Source organism: Haplochromis burtoni, unplaced genomic scaffold (assembly GCF_018398535.1).
Source record: "Haplochromis burtoni strain Fernald_Lab_line unplaced genomic scaffold, NCSU_Asbu1 Contig_850, whole genome shotgun sequence".
Taxonomy (NCBI): domain Eukaryota; kingdom Metazoa; phylum Chordata; class Actinopteri; order Cichliformes; family Cichlidae; genus Haplochromis; species Haplochromis burtoni.
This window is the reverse complement of record NW_024583211.1, coordinates 103,918-112,198: the sequence shown is the minus strand read 5'-3', so window position 1 is coordinate 112,198 and position 8,281 is coordinate 103,918. Positions and strand designations below refer to the sequence as shown.

The following is an 8,281-nucleotide window of genomic DNA, read 5'->3' as shown; positions in this document are numbered from 1 at the left end:
GAACGATCCAGGATCACGCGAAATCGTCAACAATCTAATCCAGCTAACTTACTTAGCGAGGTATGAAGAACGGGCCCCTGATCACTGAGTTCAAAAGACAGTTGCACAAAAGACAGTGACTGATGTCAGACTGATGTCAATGATTTTCATTTCACACACAGTCAGTGATATCCTGAGCTGAACTGAGAGCAGCATTTACCGTTTAAACCTTTGAGGAAATGCTTTTTATTCTTCTGTGAGATATTTTTCATTTTTAGGTATTCTCTTAACACGTTTAGACACAAAACATGTTTTATCATCTTAGAGTAAGATTTTTTAATTATTTTGATCACCATAACTGTGAAAATCCCACATATTATCATGAATCACTCTCACATCAACTCATCGTTGCATAGTAAAATCCCCTATCTATCAATACCAGTGGGAATTACAGTGATAGGACAGATGATATTTCCTCAGAAACCCTAAAAAAACTCCCCCATCTTATCAGGCCTGTTTAGCTTGTCCAGCTGAAAAATCACAGTTATGGTTAAAAAACACAGTTTACCATGTTAAACACACTTTAAAAGGCAAACTCCTCATATTTGGTAGAATCTTTTCTGACATCTCCTGGGTTACCACAAGCAACATTTAGTCTGTATCTCTGGTGTTGATTTCAGACACTGACGGGCTGCTATTGATCTCTGTTAGAGTGTCGTACATGGTGAAAAATAGCACTAAACGAGTACCAGTCATGTCAGATGCGGTAACAACGCATCTTATCTAAGCAAGAGCTTGCATGAAAATAGGTCAGCTGATAGATTTAGCACATGCTGCTTGATCAAAGCGAGACATAACTGAGATAAACTGCAAGCTGCATTTAGGTGCTTTCAACCTCGTCGTGTTCTGTTTTAAGAATAAGTGAAGAGAATAGTAACTGCTGTCTTCAAAGATCAGCACTTCATAATACAGCAGCAAGAAACTCAGACAGAAACTGAGTTTTTATAGCTTACAATGTATTTTTGCATAAGTTCTCTGAAGACTCTGCAATAGTTGGCCTCATCACTGATATCACCACGATAAAATAACACATCATGCACATCTATCTCTCTCTGTATGTACTTCACAAACAGTTTCTCAAATCTCTGTTTGCCACCAACATGTAGCCACACATCTGAACGCTTATTGATTTTCTCTCCTGATATTTAGACTGTAGTGTTGCTATTTTAACCGCTGTTTACCAGTCTGCCTTTGTGTTCAGCGCTGGCGACCGCTGTTTTTTTTTTTTTTTTGTATTCAAATGGCTTCTGAAAAGAAACTCTCACGTCTGCTGTTAAATACTGAAGAAGTTAAAACTTTTTAAATTATGTTTTGTGAATTACCAAACACTTAGCTGTGTCTCTAATTCAACCTCTGTAACATTACTCTTCTTTACTTCAGCAGCATCAGGTAATGCTCATATGTTGATTCATTGTTTTCTTCCGTTTTTGTTCTATTGCAAAATATGTTTAAGGTTATCTCCTATAAAAAGCCAGGCCAGAAAAATCTCCTTCATATTTTTCTGTATTTTATCCTCAGCTAATTTGACACAAAGGCAACTGATGTGATATTTACACCTTTGATAAAGTCTCACAAGTGTCAGCTTTCTTTTTATGGATATATAAATATGGATATGTACTGATAAGTGATCAGAATTATAATATTTTTTATTCAAATTGAATCGAATTGAATCATGGATTGAATTAAATCGGGATCCTGTGAATTGATTATAGAAATCAGTGACGATACCCAGCCCTACTCTCCCCCCCATCTGCCTGACAGTGTGGAAAAAATACCCAATCAGCCTTTTTAGATGAGGGTAAAAACCTAAAACTAAAAGCAGGAGACCATTTTAAAAAATCACAACTAAGAATATTTTGAATTAAAATCTTTTTGTTGAAAGTTTACACCTTAAATGATGATAAATGCATTTTATTTTTGAACTCATCTTATATCCCGTGAAGACACATTGATCAAGGGGATGAAAGTTGGCACTGTGATGGTAAAAGAAGAAGATATCATTGATTTGTTTGTTGTCCTTGAGGAGGCAGTAATCCTGTCTGATCTGAAGGGTGTCCCTATTCAAAGTATAAATAACAGAACATCTATAGAAATGAAAATGTAAATATAAGATCTGAGATCAAACAGGTAAATGGATGTTGGTTGGCTCATAGAATTACTTAAGAAGAAGAAGTTTATACACAAAAAAATGTAGAAGAAGAGACTCTTTCTTAAAAACTGCAAGGCAGCGCTTTACGTTGGATATATATGTTGAAAGAACATGTTATAATTTTAAACACGATTTCACTTTAGTTTTTAATTTTTAGAGGAATTAAAACATAACTAGGTTCAGCTTCACTAGCCTGTAGATGAAGCAATTACAGAGAAACACCAGAAGATGACTAAAGAAATCATCAATGACAGCTGAATAGAGACAATGGGGCAACGGTGAAACGGGAAAGGAGAGAGGTTTCAGTCATTTGTTTCAAAGAAATGACCACAGGTGTGATTGTGAAGCCTTACAATCTCTTTCGATTAGATCTCCATTTAATCGAGAAAGCGAAGAAAAGCCACAGAAGTGGCGACTCATAGAACTTTATAGTCAAAGTCAAATAAACTTTATTGTCATCTCTGCTATACCCAGTGCAGCAGAGAGACAAGACGACAAGGCTCTGGTTACATCAGTGCAAGAAAACCAAATAAATATATATAAGAGGAGTGTTGTGATATTTTGATACCATGGTAGCATTTACAGGATATTGTTTTATAGTGATATCATACAGGAAACTTACTCAATAAGGCCCATTTACTAGTTGTTTTTCTCTTTCTCTGTGACCCAAGAATTAATGTGTAAGAATTACAGGATGGTACCCCAAGGTTGAAAACACCACAGAGACCACTTCCTTACTCCCATCCTCCCTTCTTTATCTCCTAGAAAAGGCTTGTTAAAGGCCAGGTGGTTTGTTTCAGAATTCACTAATGAAAGAACTGTATTCTATGTCTAGGAGTGTATTTTGCTGGGATGATCATAATTTGTAGCTGAACTGATAAACTACACAAAGGATACTTCTTTGCTCAGAAGGCAGGAAGACGTTTCCTTATTTGGTCTGTACCGGTTTGAACTGAGAACCTGCTGACACACGAACCTTTTTCCTCTATATATGCTGTTGTCTGATGAATAAACCTTTGAGTTGATTTTGGAAGAGCAACCTGAAGCAGTTTCTGTGTCATTTTGTTCTCCCAAGCTACTCCCGGCGCTGTAACTAACCCGCTGAACGGCATACCTGAGTGTTACTTTGAATAATTAGGAGTCTTATAAGGAAAGGACAAAACTCTGCTTATCGCTCACGCCACGGAGGAAACCCGGGACGGAAATTTCCTTCAAGGAGTAAGAAAATAAATATACGCTTAAAGTCTAAATGATCAAGAGAAACTACAATTTACAGTTTAGAGTGGTTTAAAGTGACCAGTCTAGCAGCTTGTAAGCATGAGATTTCTTGAAGGTAAAAATTGTCCAAGCGCTGAGACAGTCCCACTCGGCCAGACTCTGATAGTTTTTTGGCAGACCTTGTGCGTTTCAGCAGTTATGTATTCGCGGGCAGCAGCATCACAGTGGCGTGATCAGATGAGCTGATTAGCAGGCGTACAGCTGCTGTAAACTTAATTCAGGCGGATTTGGAATTTGGAGTGACTGTCGTGAGAATTGCTTGGTTGAAGTCGCCGGGCCACAATAACGAATCCTTCCGGGTGCGCAGTCTGGAGCTTGTTGACAGCTTGAGAAAGCTTGACTTTTATTCATCTCAGCAGCTGAACATAAGTGCCCTTTTGATCTTCCATCTGTTCGATGAGTGCAATCCGTCATATATCGCTCTGCAGCTTAAAGCCTGCTGCGCCGTGTCTTACTCACACGCTACAGTTCAAAGTAACGGACATCGCTTTCTCGCTTCCAGTGTGTGCGCAGTTAGAATAAATAGCCTTATTAGGCTGCTCGTTAATGCCCAGCACTGCTCACACATCTTATTTGCACCACCAGTGCAACAGTTTCCTCGTATATTTAAAGGCTTTACTTTGTAGCTCTCAGTGAGCTGTTCTCTGATCCTGTCTCTCAGTGACGTGTGCGGCGGTCAAACGGTCGTTCACGCACACAACACAAAAACAAAACGCCTTCTTTTTTGTGAGCGCGCACAGAGAGAACCACAAAGTCTGCGCGGAAGGTTTTTAACGTCCGCTCCTCACACCGTCTCTGACTGAATGTTTTGGTTTTTGGAGCCAGCAAATAAAAATAAAATGTTTTTTTAACGCGCTCCAGAATCTGAGCAGAAATGATGGTTTCCTAAACTGTTAATCTACAGACAGCGCGGACAGGTCACGTGGTTTACTTACACGCAAGTTTACAAATCTAACAAATACGAACAAACCTCTTATGTTAGTTCAAACTCACCTGCAGACACAGACGGTGAGTCCAGCTGAGACGCTCCAGCAGCTATTTCCGCCTGATGATCCGACTCTTCAAAGTTTGCTATATATCCAGAGGATACTGAGATTTCCCGAGAACAGAACATCCAAATTTAATCCTGACGGCGAGTTTAAAGAGGAGTTTTTCATTAAAGCTGAACGTTATTTAGGGTGAAAACAGATGCGTTTGTGTTCAGTGACAGGGCTGCTTGTCTTTTGAGGAAGAAAACAGACTGAGGGTGGGGACATAACACGTCATAAACACAAATGGGCTCATTTCACTGAATTAAAGGTTTGGATTCAGAGCTGATCAACAACAAAACTGATTACTAATCTACCATCAGTCACATTAAGACCACCTTAGAAGCTGTTTAATAGAATAAACAGGAGTCAAGCTCAGATTTAGGTGGCTCTCCTCTAACTATGACCTTGATAAACCTTCCATCATACTGACAGTGGCCCACATTTGATTGGCTCTATCCTGCGAAAATGAAGATGTCTGCGAAGAAATGTGTGGCTGAAAACCCAAACAACATCTGCAATTACAGTGTAAACCAGTGGTGTCAAATATGAGGCTCACAGACCTGAACCAGCCCACCAACAGTGAAGTGAAAAATCATGTATGCGTTCCATTCATAAAGAGAAATTAAACTCAGGTTAGTTCAGAGTTTCACATTCAACAAGACAGCAGAGGCATGAAAAACAGAGTGAACTTACAGAGCAGACACAGCAGAGATGTTTCCTCCATCCTGCTGCTCAATGATATCAGACCAACACTGACATCAGCTCACAGTCACATCAAGCAAAACTGTCCTTTTTCACATTCTTGTAGACTGGCTGTCAGTGTTGTGGTTTCCTCCAGAAATGCACAAACGCAAACATCAACACCTGTGTAATGACTTCACTGCCTGTCCAAACCCAACCTGTGCTCTTTTTGACAGTTAGAGTAAAATAAATGACTATGTTATTAAGGACTGAGTTTATCAATTGTGTTACAGATTTAAAGAAACAAGTTTTGTCTTCCTGTAGTTGACAGCAGGAAGTGAGCTGGAGGTGGTTTTGTTCCTGTTGACTTCTCTCTGTTCCAACCACTAACATGTGGTCAGAAACTGTGTGGATGCACAACATTGAACTGCATCACGCAGTTTTTTGTGACTTATGTGCCATGGCTCCAACAGGTTGGGAAACAGTGGTTTACATGAACATAACTTTAACATAACATGGATATAACTTCTATGACTATACTGCATGTTCCTGCTCAGAACTCCAAACTGTTTGTACAGTGGCTTGCAAAAGTATTCGGCCCCCTTGAACTTTTCCACATTTTGTCACATTACACAAACATGAATCAATTTTATTGGAATTCCACGTGAAAGACCAACACAAAGTGGTGTACATGTGAGAAGTGGAACGAAAATCACACATGATTCCAAACATTTTTTTACAAATAAATAACTGAAACGTGGGGTGTTTGTGGCTTTTGCAAGCCACTGTATTTGGTCAGAAGTGAGCTGCAGTTTGATCACTTTTGTTAGCTAACAGACTTTCTGTGAACCCTTTAAATGTTTACTATACATGTTGTTACAGCTGTAATCTCACTGAAATCCAGCTGAACACTTCCCAGTTGACACTTCTCTTGGTTGTGTGTTTGGGATCATTGTTTAAATGTTGGGCCTAATTTCATCTTCATCAGCCTGGTAGAAGCTTCCTGCTTAAAGGTCACACAGAGCTGACAGAAAACATGGTCTGTATTATTGAATCTCAGCAATAACTTTGTGTTTTCTTATTTTGATTGTTGTTGATTTCATTTCATTTGAAACATTTAAGGTCTTCACTTCCAAAGCAGTGAAATAAAAAAAAATAAAAAAAACTAAATAACTAAAAATAGCTGTGATGTCAGTAAGTACACTCCCGTTCCAATTGTAGAAGGGTTGCTCTGCGTTCTCGGGAAGTCGGGACTCCTGTGTCAACTTACGAAGTCTGGAATAGTGAAAAGGTGAGTACGGACTCTTGTACATGAGTATTGAGAAACGGCCTAACAGTCTGCAGTCTATGAACTAACCTCAGCAAACCCAGCTAACAATGTTAGCTCGGTGACGAGCATTCATCATTAATAGTAATAAAAATCACACAACAATAGTACATCGAAGATACTGAAGTTTCGCCGATCCCATTCTTCTTATGAAGTGGTGTCAGAAATGGATTCCTGCCTGTGCACTGCTGGCTCTGGGTCCATTGTGTAACTGATGCCACCAACATTAGCAGGACACTTACATTACAGCCTTTATTGCTCGTTTTGTTTGGATTTACAGTAATCAGAGAAACTGTATTAATCCCAGACTGAAATTGAGTTTAAAAATAATTTCTTTTAAAAAAAAAGAAAGAGTCCTGGGTTGTACTTGAACATGGGCTGGCCGCTCTCAGCCCTGCGATATATGACTACATACATGCTCAGCCAACTGAGCTAAACCTGTGCCTGCATTAAACTGCATTTAATCGCCAAAATTGGAGAAGGGAGAACTGTCTCCCTCTTCCTGCGCCACCACACCCACCCACACATGCAGGGCCTTGGGGTGCAGGTGTGTCACCAGGGTGCAGGGGAGGCGTCCTCCCTCTGTCCCCTTCTGGCCACTTGTGCCTCAATTTTATTCCACAACTTAGACATCCACATTACTCACACTCTCATAACACATACATAGAGGGCCTTTTGGGTGGGCACATTACACGGCGTCCAGAGGACAGTCTGTGTATTGAAAATCACCTCTGGTGCTGGTGCCCATCTCAATTTTAAATCCATTTAGACATTGAGGGTTTCCAGGGGGGGCTGTGCTGACACCTGCTGCTCTCCCGTGTTTTAAATTTAGAACAGCACGCAGCAACACTACATATGAGCAGGTGGAGGGAGGTTTGGGGTCTTCACACACCCCCGTTCTCTGTTAACCATCAGGGCTGGGCGGAGGTGTTGGCCGTCCGGTTGGGTTCTGGGATGCGAGCCTCTCTGCTACTACTGAGCCGGGGGCGATCTGCTTGTCTCCACCACAGGGGAAAGGGTAGCATCTCCTGGGTCTAAGTAAAGTAAATCCGTTGGGCATCTTTCCAAACGGGAAGGGAAAAAACCCAAAAAAAACAAAATTGGAGAAGGCATAGACAGGGGATAGCCTAACATATGGAACAGGAAGTGACCACCGTGTATTCTATTTAGTTCAACAAAGTAACGGTATTCTGAATATCACCTATTTAAATGGTAATGGAACGGAATACAGTTACTCATATTTTGTGTTTTAAATACGTAACGCTGGTACATGTATTCCGTTAATCCCCAACACTGCCTATTAAAACAGGTTAATATTGGAGGGGAGTTAAAGGGATCTGCTGGATTGATAGTGGCCTCCTTGCTGTTCATCAAACAAAAATAAAACATAAAAAAACAACAGATTTAGGATTCACAGCAGCCTCCAGCGCAGTCTCCTGCTGCTGTTCCAGTTATTTTAGTTTTCATTCCCAGATTTCAAACATTCCTAGAACTGGGAATAAAAGAAAGAATGTCCAACCCACCTATACTTACCCTCAGCAGGCAGTAGGACGTCATCCAGAAACTTATCTTAAAGCAAAATGTGGAACAACATTTGATAACAGTTCAGTTCCTTTTGTTTATTTTGCCCCAACAAAGAGTCACATTTAAACAAAGAATGTTCAGATTCATCCAGTAACACAGCGGTCCCCAACCCCCGGGCCTCGGACCGGTACCGGTCCGTGAGTTGTTTGGTACCAGGCCGCGAGAGTTGAGGCTCAGGTGTGAAATGTATGG

The 8,281-nt window shown here is 40.4% G+C and overlaps 1 protein-coding gene across 3 annotated transcripts in view; it reads right to left on the bottom strand.

Annotated features, from left to right (window-relative positions):
- LOC102307221 overlaps positions 1-5,488 on the bottom strand; it is a 22,141-nt gene extending 16,653 nt beyond the window's left edge. For 2 of the 3 annotated variants that reach the window (XM_042215865.1, XM_042215870.1), the window contains exon 1: positions 4,460-5,182. The gene's annotated coding sequence lies outside the window, so the exon portion shown is untranslated. The other variant, XM_042215867.1, reaches the window with a different exon arrangement.
- Between the last annotated feature and the right edge of the window lie 2,793 nt (positions 5,489-8,281).